The sequence below is a fragment of the Drosophila novamexicana genome, unplaced genomic scaffold, assembly GCF_003285875.2.
Source record: "Drosophila novamexicana strain 15010-1031.04,08,12 unplaced genomic scaffold, DnovRS2.1 tig00000434-arrow-pilon, whole genome shotgun sequence".
Taxonomy (NCBI): Eukaryota; Metazoa; Arthropoda; class Insecta; order Diptera; family Drosophilidae; genus Drosophila; species Drosophila novamexicana.
Window position 1 is genome coordinate 2,614,692 of NW_020824802.1, and position 13,679 is coordinate 2,628,370.

The 13,679-nt window shown below is 45.7% G+C and overlaps 1 long non-coding RNA gene across 2 annotated transcripts; it reads left to right on the plus strand.

Moving 5' to 3' along the window:
- Window positions 1-1,637: 1,637 nt before the first annotated feature.
- On the plus strand, window positions 1,638-2,458 carry LOC115760394. Of its 2 annotated transcripts, none has more exons than XR_004017631.1 (3): window positions 1,638-2,003; window positions 2,080-2,369; window positions 2,427-2,458. It is a non-coding gene; the product is annotated as an uncharacterized LOC115760394 (long non-coding RNA). The 2 variants fall into 2 exon arrangements; XR_004017632.1 differs by having other exon boundaries at window positions 2,080-2,267; window positions 2,323-2,428.
- The last annotated feature ends 11,221 nt before the right edge of the window (window positions 2,459-13,679 follow it).

Genomic DNA, 13,679 nt, shown 5'->3' on the forward strand with positions numbered 1-13,679 from the left:
TTCTCAAATTAAAACAATCCGCTAGCTTCAAAGAAATATCTTTTGTTTTCTGATATTGTTGAGGTACTAATGTTTTTTAGCAACTGCTTAGAACCTAAGCCAAGAAATAAGTACATTTTTGACCTTTCACAACAACACGTTATAATTCAGTCTATTCGGCGAATGTATACAAATTGCAAGGTTATTTGGCTGTGGCTCTTCGCTTTGCCTCAATCAACAACGAACGACTGCACAAGATAAAAAGAATTATGTAATTTTATAGAAGCTGCGACAAGTGCAAGAGAGGCTTGCGGACTTTTTTTATAATAAACAGCTGTTTCACTAGACTAAGATTACGACCTCTTCTCTTGTTTACATGAGTGTTTGCTTATGCTGATTTGATGCGGCTGCTGCAGAATCCAACAGATATGTTTCCCCAATGATTTAATTTTTACATTTGCTATTTCAACCAGCACTCTTGTTGCTAAGTATAGGGTTGACGCGGTACCGTATGTAACCGTTGTGAGCTTGTAGATTTAATCTGTTTATTTGGTGTCTCTCTCCACAGAATATACAAGTATGGTTGATCCTTTATATCAACATTAATCTGCCCATACATATTTTCTATCTGCATAGATGGCAAACTGCCACTACTTTTAATACGACGTCGAAAATATCTTTTTGGACCAGAAACCAGAGGTCCCACCCACATTATATCATTCAAACTTTTGTTGTTCGTGGTTTTTGCGGAAGCATCGATAACTACTGGTTGTGAAACTGGAGTCTCTTAACACTGTTAGTTTCTGCATCTTTTTTATCCTCAACTTCTATCTCCCGAAATGTCTCCAATTCGATAACCTCAATGGTTAACGCGACTATGTTTTCCTCTCCTTTGGATTTCGTGCACCCAGACTCTATCCACCCGAATTCTGTGTTCTCTCCGAGAAGCCCGTCGATTTTTGCTCCATTTTTAAAATGTATGTATAGAGGTCGGTTCCGACATCTATATCTACTCTACCTGCTTTTAAAAATTGCGGATCAATTATAGCATGTGTATTTATTTTTACTTATCAATATTCATTGATACTCCACTAATTCTTGTGCTCGCCCTCCATCTAGGTAATTTTAGTATCTGGGCTGCCTTCTCAGGTATGATTGTAGTTAGTTAGATAATGGGTCGCACATTATCAATTAATGCCCGCAATTTTTCGTGCCTTGCCTTTCAGCCACGCATGTGTTCACTATTTCTCTTCTTCCAAAGTGAAGCATTGTGTGGTGGGATTTTTTGCATTTTGCACATAACATTTCAATATTGCACCTCTTGGTACTTGAATGTTTTAAGCAGCTTTGTTACGGAACTGCGTGTTTCTCGATGGGCCGTGCCGGCTGGCTCATCGGTTTCTCTGGGTGTAGTCCCATCCCTGGCAGTCCGCAGTCCGCACAATCGATAACAACAAAGCTACACGTCTGTAGCAAAACAGACTTACACAGCACTATGCAAAGCGAGCCACAAATCGATAACGTCAAACAATCGGAACTTCTAACTCATGAACAAAATAAACAGCTGTAATTACTATGAAAATGTAAACAACAAAGGTGAGACATTCAATATAAATTAACAAAAAACACTATTTATCCACCTTACTCTTCCAGATCGGGCCCGGTTCCGGACCCAGCGTACCCGCCCAACCTTGAGACGATCACCTACACTCGTCTCCCTTATTTTGTCCATTAGATGGCCATCAGCCTGTGCCGGCTGTTATGCCAACTTATCCCAACGAAGAAAATTTAGCCGGATATTTCTCTCATCAGATACGGTATTATAATCATCGCTTATGTCATTTGTTTTTGCAGCTATTTAGAATCTCATGCACGTGGATATTTGGTTAACTTCACAGGTGCGTATAATGGTTGGTGTATTCTTATAATTATGGGCATTAATATTTATTTTATTTCTTTCTAATTTGCACGAGGTCTCCATTCAGATGGATTAGTATTCAGGCACGTGAACATTTCTTCCCCGGGTGCGTATTAACGTTGCATATATTTATACTTATGGACAAAGGGTATTCATTCCTAAATTTTTCTCTTATCTTGCAGAATTCATTTTTTTTATTTTAACAGCACTATATGAAACAGGCGACGAATTACTACAAAGATATTGATAGTCGCCGCAAAAGAAACACGCACGGAGGCAATTTAGAGGCAATCGTTGCGCCAATTTAGGAACAATGTGCCCACACAACTACGTAAAACGGGGTATGTCACGATAATCAGTCGTGCAACAGGTAGGTGATATAAATCTGTATTAAATCGCTTAATTCTACCTTACCGTACCTAAAGAGCTCCCTGGGGGTGGTAAGGGGATATATATGGATAATTCCAATTAGGTAAGTATGTGAGCATATTTCGCGCAAGTGTTAATTTCACATTTTCATATTTTACAGGCGCAGATGCATCACCTTTGGAGTTCCCCTCACCGTTCGCACTCTAAAGTGAAGCTCGTCGTAAGTACCTATGTATGTATAGATATAATTTATAAAAACAAAAAAAACTAAATTTAACGACAACAAAATCTGCTCTTTTTCAGGAGTACGGTCAGGAGTCTCCATCATTTCTCTGCCAAGGGCTCGAACGAGGATGGGCAAAATGGAACGGGCTCACTCGGAGGATGTGGGCGTGGTCTCGCCTGTGGCCGCTTCTTCGTTGTTGGCGTCCGGTCGTTGGTGTATGTTTCGTGGGCTTCTCTGGTGCGGGAGCTGGTCCCTCTGTTGCCGGAGCCGTTAATTTTTATTTCTTTTTCTCCTTTTTTTTTTTTGGTTCATCTCGGCGCACTTAAGTTTTAAGTTTTTTCTTTTGCAATACGTTAGCACATAAGGATTAAGCAATTACTAATAAAGAAAGCCCGTCATGAACAAATGTATGGCTTTGATTTTTTCTTTTAGGTTAAGCACATGCTCCGTGGTCGGCAAAATAAAATATCCAACCTCCGCTGACAAAGTCGAACTCACTTTACATTTGGGCAGCAACATCATCGGTGCCGAATTTCGGCACACGCATACATTGGCGAGGGGGCACCGTTGCTGCACATCTGCACAGCTGCATTTTTTTGGGTCAATGGCCCAAATGACGGCCAAGGGCATATCGAAGGGCATGCGATCCACAGTCCTCATATTCTTTTTAAGAGAGAACCGGGCGGCCAATAGCAATCGTCGCTTTTGGCGCCGTGGATCGCAAGTCTGGCGTTGCCACCCTTCAAAAATTTGGGCTCCGCCGTGGACGCAGCTTCACCCCGCATACTCTGACCATATGACGAAAAGATATCGGCGTGGCCGATAATATCGCACGCAACCAACTAAGTAAACCCTCGGTGCTGCCGATAACGTCAAATGCAACATCACCAAGCAGATTATTGTAACGACATGAATGACCGTTACAAGGAATCTGTGTGCGCATTTCATGGATTGACCCAGCCGGCTAATAACGATGCCCAACGTAGGCCACACCCACGACAAGTAATCTATATATTCGCACTGACCCAAAAGAAAAAAAGGGAGGACGGGCGCTGCCGCCGCCATTGCCTAGCAGGGAAGTGAGCAAATTACGATTATGTTCGTATATCTTTTGCGTGGAAGACGCCTAGCACGCGTCCCTGGAGATCTTCTAACTCGTAGGCGTTGGTGCCCACGGCTCGGACGACTCGGCTCTTCAAGAATTTTCGGGCGAACTTGGCATTGAAGGTTTTGCCGAAGCCGCTTAGTGCGAAGTTGCGCCTCCACACTTCCTGTCCCGGTTCCAGATGGAGTTGGCGCGCGCGGTGGTCGTATTTTTGGCGACTTCGCTCGTATGCGGTGTGCAGGTGGTCCTTGAATTGGCTTCGGATTACAGCCAGTCTGTCCTTCGCGTCAAGGTCAGAAATACTGTGATCGGCCAATGATCTCAGCTTTCTGGCCAGTTCGTTACTGGAACCATTCAGGTACATCTGCTGTCCAAAGACCGCGAAGAACGGAGCCACTCCCGTAGCGCTGTGGACAGCATTCCGGATCGCCACTTCCACCTCTGGTACGCGTCCCAATCCCGATGATCCTGACCCAGGTAGGGTTTGATTGCAGACAGCACTGTGCGGTTCACGCGTTCGGCGGCGTTGCCCCGAGGCGAATACACTGGTGTGCGCAGTTGAGTAATGCCAAACGCCTGGACCATCGCATCGAAGACTTTGACATGAATTGTCGTCCATTATCCGAATGGATCACTTCCGGCACGTCGAATTTGAAGAACACCTCATGCACTAGGAAGTTCGCGACATCCGCCGCGGTGGCTTCCCTCATGGCCTTCAGGAAGGTAAATTTCGAGAAGTGGTCTACGACGACGAATATCCACGCATGCCCTCGTTTCGACCGTGGATACTGCCCCAAGAACTCGATATATAGCTTCTGGAAGGGGCGGTCGGTGCGCACTTCTTCCCCAATTCCGACCTGCATCTGTTAGTTTTGTGCCTTGGTCTCCTTGCATGTATCGCATTTCCGTACATAGTCCCTGACTTTTATGGCCATGTTGGGCCAATAATATTGCCTGTGCAGCGCGTGCAGCGTTTTCCTCATGCCTCCATGAATTGAAGTCTCGTCCGCGTGTGCTTGTTGGATAAGTCCTGCAGTCAGCGACTCCGGCACCCAAAGCTTTCAATTTATGCCCTCGACCTCATCCTCCAAGCTCTCGTTCACGGTCCTCTTGAACAGAAATCCTTCCTGCACTCTAAGATCCGGCAACTTCCCTTGTTGGTTCATCAAATCTTTTATCAGCCCTCGATATTCGATGCTCCCGAACTCCGTTGTCTGAAATCCCAACAGATCCTCTGGGGTCAGTTCGACCTCTTCCACGCTTCGGGACAACGTGTCTGCGACGACGTTGTCGGCTCCCTTGCGGTACTGCATGGAGAAAGGGAACGCTTGCAGTTCTAGGGACCACCGGGCTTATCTCCCGCTCAAGTCTTTGAGACTCATAAGCCACTGCAGGCTCGCGTGATTACCGCGAACGGCATCATCTCCACGTACGGTCGGAATCGATGTATGGCCAGTTTGACGGCTAGGCCGGTGCTTGTTGAGTTTGGTCGAGAAGAATGCGATCGGCCTTTCCTGTTGCTCGTCGTCTAGCTGGAACAACACCGCTCCTATTCCGTAGTGAGATGCGTCGCATTGGATGAAGAATGGTGTTCGAAAATTCGCGTAAACTTACACCGGGGCTGTGGTGAGGGCTAACTTCAAGCTTTCTATGGCATTCATGTCCTCGTCACTCAACACAAATCTACCCGTTCTCTTCTTAAGGGCATCAGTCAACGGTACCAAGATCTCGGCGAAGTTCTTTATGAATCGTCGATACCACCCCGTTGTACCTAAGAACCTTCGTACTTCCTTGACCATCCTCGGATTCGGGATGTTCCGGATCTCTTCTACTCTTCCCGGATCCATGCGCAGCGTCCCGCCGCCTATGATGAAACCCAGGAAGTTTAGGTTGCGGAAGCAGGTGACACAGACACTCTGCCACCCATTCCAAGTATTTTAGGTGCGTTGGAAAATCTGCCGATATTATCAGCAAATCGTCTAGGTATACGAACACGTTGGACCTCAGATTCGCCCGGGATTACTTTGTCCATGAGCCTGCAAAGTTGTTGAGCGGCGTTGCAGAGCCCAAATGGCAAGTGGCAGAACTGGTACAGCGGCCTCCCTGGTACGGTAAACGCCGTATACGCCCTGCTCTTCTCCTCCATCTCGATCTGCCAGAACGCGACGCTAGAGATAAAATGAGTCTCGTCGATTCGCGATAGGATGCCCTCGATGCATGGAAGTGGGTAAGCGTCCTTTACCGTCACCCTGTTTAGTTTCCTGACCTCTAAGCAAAACCTGTTCTTCCCAGGCCTCATCACCACCGTCGTCCGGTTGCTCCAGGGGCTGTCACTCTCCTCGATGATGCCTGACTTTAGCATTTTATCCACCTCGGCCCACACGATCTTCTGTTTGGCCGGAGGCAGCGGATAATGTGTGTCCTTCACGGGTTCTGCTCCCTCGATCAGCTGAATTCGGGGCTGCAGCAGGTGAGTTTTCCCTAGGCCATCCTTCGCAATTTGGAGAAATCTGCGCTTCACGCTTTCCAACTGACTCTTTTGATCGCTGTCCAGGTCCGACATTTCCGAATTCGCCGCGCAGTCGTCGTCGTCCCGGTAATATGCCACCTCAGGGTTCGCTACCGTTACCTCAGATGCCTCTGGTGGTGTTCCTGGCTTTCTGGGCGGACCGAGCAGCTCTGGTACAATCTCGAAGACCCGCCAGAAGTCGATCTCCAGGTATAGTTCCTGTCGCAGGTCCGGGCATATGTAAAATAAGATATCTTCCTTTCTATTCTCGTATTTCACAGGCAGAACCACGCGACCCAAAATTGGGCGATTGGCACCCGCCGCTGTCCTTACCATCGATTCGTATGGCCGCGCTTCCCATCCCAGTTCCTCCACTAACTTCCGGCATCCTCGTCCCAACAGACTGACTGAGGCCCCCGTGTCCTGCAACCCTTTCATCTTGGCCCCGGCGACTTCCACTTCGGCGAATACGCGTGGGTCTATACAATCCTCCCGTCTCACCGCTTCGCCGACCTGGCGCCGGGTAATCCTGCGTCTGCGGAAGCGCGCACTTGCCTTCACCACGTGCCTTCACCACTCTCCGGCTAGCTAGTGTCATCCCTTCCAGCTGTCGCTCACCAAAAATTATATTTCGGGCCGACATGTATGCCCGAACACGTTCTTCATACGGTAAGCCCCTAAGTGTTCCTCCTTTGCTTATATAATTATTATAATACGCCTTATCCTGATCCTTATTCCAACTCTCCGTCTCCTTTTCCATGATTATTGGCTTTTGTAGGTACCCCTCTCCCGCTTTCCCGCGGTCGCCGTCCCGGAACGCGTCTGCCCCGCCATCACCGAGCTCCCTCTGGGGTTTCCCGGACAGTTTTCGCACTGGGAGCAGAAAGTGTCCGGCTTTCCACACCTATAGCAGAATATTTTCCGCTCCTTGGACAGGCAGTCACTAAAGACGTGATCGAACTGTCTGCAGTTCCTCCAGTTCTCCCGGCGGCGTTTCTGTACGATGTAGTGGTACTTCAACCTCGTGGACTACGGGCCTCGTTCCTTGTGGACAACGCGACGGCTGCAGGTACCCCGTTCGGCATCTGCGACCCATGTGCCTCTCCACTTCTAGGCACTCTTGGCGCAGCTCATCCACAGTGAGTACGTCCATGGCATATATATATTTCGCCAGACTTTCTTTCAAGCCACGATTTATAATCTTCACCAGCTCGCGGTGTCTCAGCGGCTTCTGGAATCGCGCGGCGAGTTGAAGCATGTGGTGGATATAATCATCCACCTCTTCGCAGGCCTGTTGCTCTCGTTGTAATAGCTCCTGCATCACATCGTGATCCGTCTGGTAGCCCCGGAACCTGTCCAAGACGGCATGCTGCAGTTGCATCCAGCTGTCGACCCTAGAATGCCGCACGTGCATCCAATACCACTCGCGGGCGCAGCCGGTCAGGAGTAGGTGGAAACCGCGCAGGACCTCCTTGACGTTCCACCGCTCGAGCTTTATGTACGCCGTTTCTCGTACGTTGAAAATCATCCGCTCTCCGGTCCTCTACTCGGACATGGCGGTTATTCGCGTTACGCCAGTTCCTCGAATGAGCATCTGCGACGTAAACTGGGCTGCTGGACGAGTACTCCGCCCCTCGTGCGCCTTGTCTATATGGCTTCGATGGCTCCGCCGGTAGAAATGCCTCGCGCTGGAACACTTCCCGTTCTTTCGGGATGGCACCCGTTCGTGGTTCCGGCTCGACATGTCTCGGCGGCTTCGGCGCAGTGTTAGTCTCGGCGGTTTGGCTCCCTGGCGGCCTGAGCACATCGATGCCCTTGATTTTTTCCATGAAGCCAGCTCGCATCTCGCGGATGGACTCGCTGATGCCAGATGGCAGAGCATGCCGATACGTTTGGTGGGCCTGAGCGATCGCCGCGTTTGCCGCCGATTTGAACACTGAGTCTTTCGGGGCTTTTGGGAACTCCAGGTTCCGTAGACGTTTATCTTGTTGCTCCAATTCTTTCTCCAAGTCTATCAGGTGACCCTTTTCGGGGATATGTCTCTCTGGAAATCCCCGGAAATTCATTGGCGTTTGCACCAGTCCCCCAGCCGGGCGCGGCGGTGGCAGAGCCGACACCCCATCAGCGTCAGAAGCCCAATCAGACACCTGTTCCTCAACCATACTTATCCCTTCTGAGAACTGTAACCCTCTCTTCAACAAGGCTTACTACCCTTATAAAAAAAACGTTACCAATATTCATAATAAATTAATAAATAAATAAACACCCACTAACAAATCTTACTAATAAAGAATAATAATACTCATCGACCACAAAAACATTCACAAAAATAAATTTTTTTTCTTTCTAATTAATTTCAAATACTTGGGGGAGAGGAGACAAATCCTAACAGGCTAACTAATCTACGCATAATCTGGACAGTGGACAACACTTAAGCATTCGTCAAATGCTCAGTTCGTCAGTTTGACGAACGGCATTCAAGGAACGCTACTTTGAAGGCTATTTGGTTTCTGTTGCACTTCTGGGCACCCGTAGGGTATGCTGTGTGACTTACCGTCATCGACCACTACAAGAAAACTTCTCATGTTTATGGATATTCTCTACTTCCGTCTACTTCTCGGATTCCACTACACGCTGCACGATTATGAGCTACCTACTCGTGCCACATAAGACTTCAGCGGTGTGGGTCCTGAAGCCAAATGAGTCCTTTTCTCTGTACCTTCATTTATATCGTATTTATTTTCTTTGATTACGCACCGACTTCAAAGAAGCCGAGTGCTTCTTCAAATTGAGCGCCATATTGTTACGGAACTACTTGTTTCTCTCCCCAACAATATTACTTTAGCCGGACATGTTTTCTTTCAATATGTGCGTATAATTGGTTGCGTTTTCTTAAAATTTATAACATTTATAATCATCGCTTATGGCATTTATCTTTGCAAGTATTTAGAATCTCATGCATGTGGATATTTCGTTAACTTCACAGTTGCGTATACTGGTTTGTGGATTCTTATTACTATTGGCATAAATATTTCTTTTATTTCTTTCTTATTTGCACGAGGTCTCCATTCAGATGAATTAGTATTCAGGCTTGAACATTTCTTCCCCGGGTGCGTATTAATGTTGCATATATTTATACTTATGGACAAAGTGTATTAATTCCTAAATTTTTCTCTTAACTTACAGAATTTATTTTTTTATTTTAACAGCACTAAATGGAGCAGGCGACGAATTACTACAAAGATATTGCTGGTCGCCGCAAAAGAAACACGCAATTTAGAGGCAATCGTTGCGCCAATTTAGGAACAATGTGCCCACACAACTACGTAAAACTGGGTATGTCACGATAATCAGTCGTGCAACAGGTAGGCTTAATTCTACCTTACCCTACCTAAAGAGCTCCCTGGGGGTGGTAAGGGGATATATATGGGTAATTCCAATTAGGTAACAACACAAAATCTGCTCTTTTTCAGGAGTACGGTCAGGAGTCTCCATCATTTCTCTGCCAAGGGCTCGAACGAGGATGGGCAAAATGGAACGGACTCACTCGGAGGATGTGGGCGTGGCCTCGCCTGTGGCCGCTTCTTCGTTGTTGGCGTCCGATCGTTGGTGGCTCGTCTCGTCGCCTTCAGGGTTGCGCCGACGCTTGGCTAGCGGCGTCGCGGATATGGCTGGTGTGCGCCGCTGAGCCGAATCCTGGCCTTTGGAATGTTTCCTGGGCTTCTCTGGTGCGGGAGCTGGTCCCTTTGTTACCGGAGCCGTTAATTTTTTTTTCTTATTTTTTGGTTCTTTTCGTTGCACTTAAGTTTTAAGTTTTTTCAAGGATTAAGCAATTAACTAATAAAGAAAGCCCGTCATAAACAAATGTATGCCCTTTGTTTTTTTTTTTTTTTTTTTTAAGCACATGCTCCGTGGCCGGCAAAAAAAAATATCCAACTTTCGCTGACAAAGTCGAACTCTCGTCACTGGGTCTCGTTACTAGGTGTCGCTGCTAGTCGATGACGTACTAATGTAGTTATAAGGAACGCACCCAACAATTCATCTCACATATCATTTATTGAGTGACACAGTTGAGCGTCAAGCATCAACATGACAAGATTATGATTACATAAAATAAACAACGCAATAGCATACATTCTCAATAATTAGTCTTTAATTCTAATAATCCAACAATCGTTACAACCATCTCCTTGCCTTCAGGATTAAAAATGTTGACTACATTCTGCCTTTGTATTACATTTTCTTATTACATAGCCTTTGGCCTTTGAAGACGAAATTCGTCACTCCCTGGTAAATAATCTGGTAACACCTAAACAAGACGACCAAGTTAAAATTTGTTGAATCCTTCGACTAACATGAAATCTTGCTTTTAATCTTCCAGATTCAACAGGCCCATAAAAGTCTATATTTATTGTCTCAAAAGATTTTATGCTTTTTGGAATAATGTGCAGCAACCCTTGGCCTTTTCCAGTTTTCGGTGTATAAACTATACGGTTTGAGCAATTTTCATTGGAAATTTTAGGGTTCTAATGCCACCGGGCTATGCGTGGGCTTAGTTGAAATTTGATTAACATCAATATTTTTCTAGTAGACATTTACAAAACCTTCGTAATGCATCAATTATCGCGAGTGTTTCCAGTTCCAAATCATAATACTTTGACTCTGTTTCCGTTGTGCGTTTCGATAAGTACAAAATTGAGCAAAGCTTCTTATCATATTTTCTTTGCATCGATAAATAATAAAATACATAACACACTTTAACAAACATGTTACCTGCATCAAGCGAACACCACGTGACGGCTAATTTAATCCAAAAACTAATCATATTTTCAGAAAATAGCAGCAAGAATCAGCTGCAAATGACCTATAGAGGGACCATCGGAACCTGAGTCCCGATTCGTTCGTTAATGGCGCACTAATCGTTCACGATGAACCAACGACTGCACTTGGAACTGGCCGATCTCACCGAAGATCACGAAGCAATCGCGTTTCCCCTTAGAAAGTGGGAGTGCGAGGTGTGAGCTTTATGTAAGGGGTACATAGTTTTCCAAAAACCCTTCCAACCAAATCTCACTTATAGGACAATGAATTTCAGCTGACTCCCTCGCAATAAGGCACTCAGCAACTTAGTATGTGTACGCTGCAGGCCGTACGACAACAACTACAGAGACAGGTCGACGGCCACAGGTTTTACTTCAGCGACGAAAATGTGCGGCCCGTCCCACCCAGCACAAATCTGGGACTTCAAGTGGATCATAATGGGGGCGGGGCAGCTTTGCACTGGATCAAGAAAGAAAAAAGTGGGAGGATACCAGGACATCATTAGAATAGGCAAAAGCATTAAAGGGTACCCCACCCATCGTCCTTTTGTTTTCAAAGCGAACCCAGCAGTGGAAGTGCTCTGTGAGGAATCTGTACGATCGTTCAGAGACACCAGAAGCAAATGCAAGGGTAAGAGTCACCGGAGTGGCCGGAAAACGAACCTAGAAATTAATACGTACTCTAAGGAGGCGAGTCCTGCGACTGGACTACATAAGGCAGACACAGCTGTTGTAACATATAAAATACCAATGAGAATATACCATCAAAGCTAAATACGAAAACAACAGACTTATTAATATCGCAATCGCTGCAATTTATTAATATTATTGCTCGAACCTGAATCAAGACTCGGGATAAACAGAAGGTTCGTTCCTGCACGCAGATGTATGGCCTTGCAATAATAATAACTTGAAAATGGTACCAGCTTGGAATATAACATTAGAAAAAGAGAAGTCGACTGTTATGGCGCTGAATTTGAGCTAATAAAGGCAGGCAGGCTAGTCGCAATGCGACGACATTAATGCAAACACACATTCTCGACAAACAGTGTTTGACCCCACCTGGAGGAAGAAGCTCGCATAGCTAATTACTACTGGCGAGCCATGTGCACTAAGGAATATGACCATCAGTTCGGGTTTCGAAAGTATAGAAGCACTGTCGATGCAATCAGATTGGTTGAGGACATGTCTAAAAATGAAATAAATGGCAAACACTGGTGCAGCGGGGATAAAAATAATGCCTTATGACAACGCTAGATGTAAAAATCGCCATAAACTCGATAAGCTGGCCAAATATAGTGTTGGCACTTTCCAGACTGCAGATCTCAGAGTATCTCATAAATCTTGTTGCCAGATACTTTAAGGACAGTTTACGACATAGCTGCAGGGCGACGCAAGTACGCTATTACTGGAGGCTTCCCGCAAGGATCAGTGTGTGAACCCTTGCTATAGAATATAATGTACGACGGAATGGTCCGTCTTGCCCTTCCACCTGTTTGCAACATCGTAGGCTTCACAGACGACATCGCAATCGTCACGGTGGCGAGAAGAACCACTGAAGCAGCCCAACAGGTGACAACAGGTTGCACAAAAACCGGAGGCAGTACTTATCAGCAGCCGGAAACTAGAGAAACCCGCCGACATTAGAGAGTGTGACAGCTAGATAATATCCAGATCCAGTGGCTACGAGCGGGCTAAACTACACTGGATCAGTAAGTTACTCGGGGCAAGAACAGGGCATCGAGGAACTTGAAGCAAAGCCATCAAGGATACCCAGGACGCCTAGCAATACATAGAAAAACTAGTACGATAGTTCGATACAAGAACCAACGACTGCTTCCTTGAACAAAATTGTGTGCAAACCATCGAGGATACTGAGCAGTGTAGGGTTTAGACTAGCGTTGGTGTATCCTGTGCTAGGAGTGCCTGTATTAGTCGATTCCTCGGTATATTGTGGGTACGCACCATTGTTTCCAGAGCGAACCCAACAGTAGAAGAGATCTATGCCAAATCTGTGCGACGGGTCAGGTAACCCAGAGCGTATTCTAACAAACACATGATGGAGCCGGAGTGTCCAGAAAGTTAACCTCGAAACCAAGGCTTACTCTAATGAGGCAGGTAACAACTACTGTATCATATAAAAATCGAATAATCTACTCTCAGATCGAATCGAATCGACATCGAATTTTAATACGTATGGCGCTAAAATGTATAATTATATTTTTATTAACCATATAGCAGCAGTTACATAATTTCTGGTACGTCGCAGACCACTCTGAGCAAATTGAGGTGCAAGAAATATCTCTCGTTGACACAACCACATCAGAGCTCTGTATTCATGAGACGATAATCGATAATAGTTTAATCTTGATTGTGATTATCCAATTCGGCCACAAAACCATCACCACCATATATTTCCTCAATTTTTGCCTGCATTAGTCTTTCCTTGTCAATCTTTAAACATAATGCTTCAAGAATACATTCTAGACTTGCTATTTGTAAAGGAATTCACAAGTTTTCAACCGTTCCTCTAATCGGCGACCGATTTTGGTTTAAATACATTAATTTAAATTAAATACATTGAAATCAAGCTCTACTATATCATACTTCCGTTCCATTAGCGGACACGTCAAACCAATTTATTTTAACTTTTTGTCTACTTCTCTAGCGCAATTTTGTCCAAAAATAATTATGACTGCGTTAGGGCCTGTTACTCCAGTTGCCACTTGCAAGTACTTAAAAGTAGATCAGAG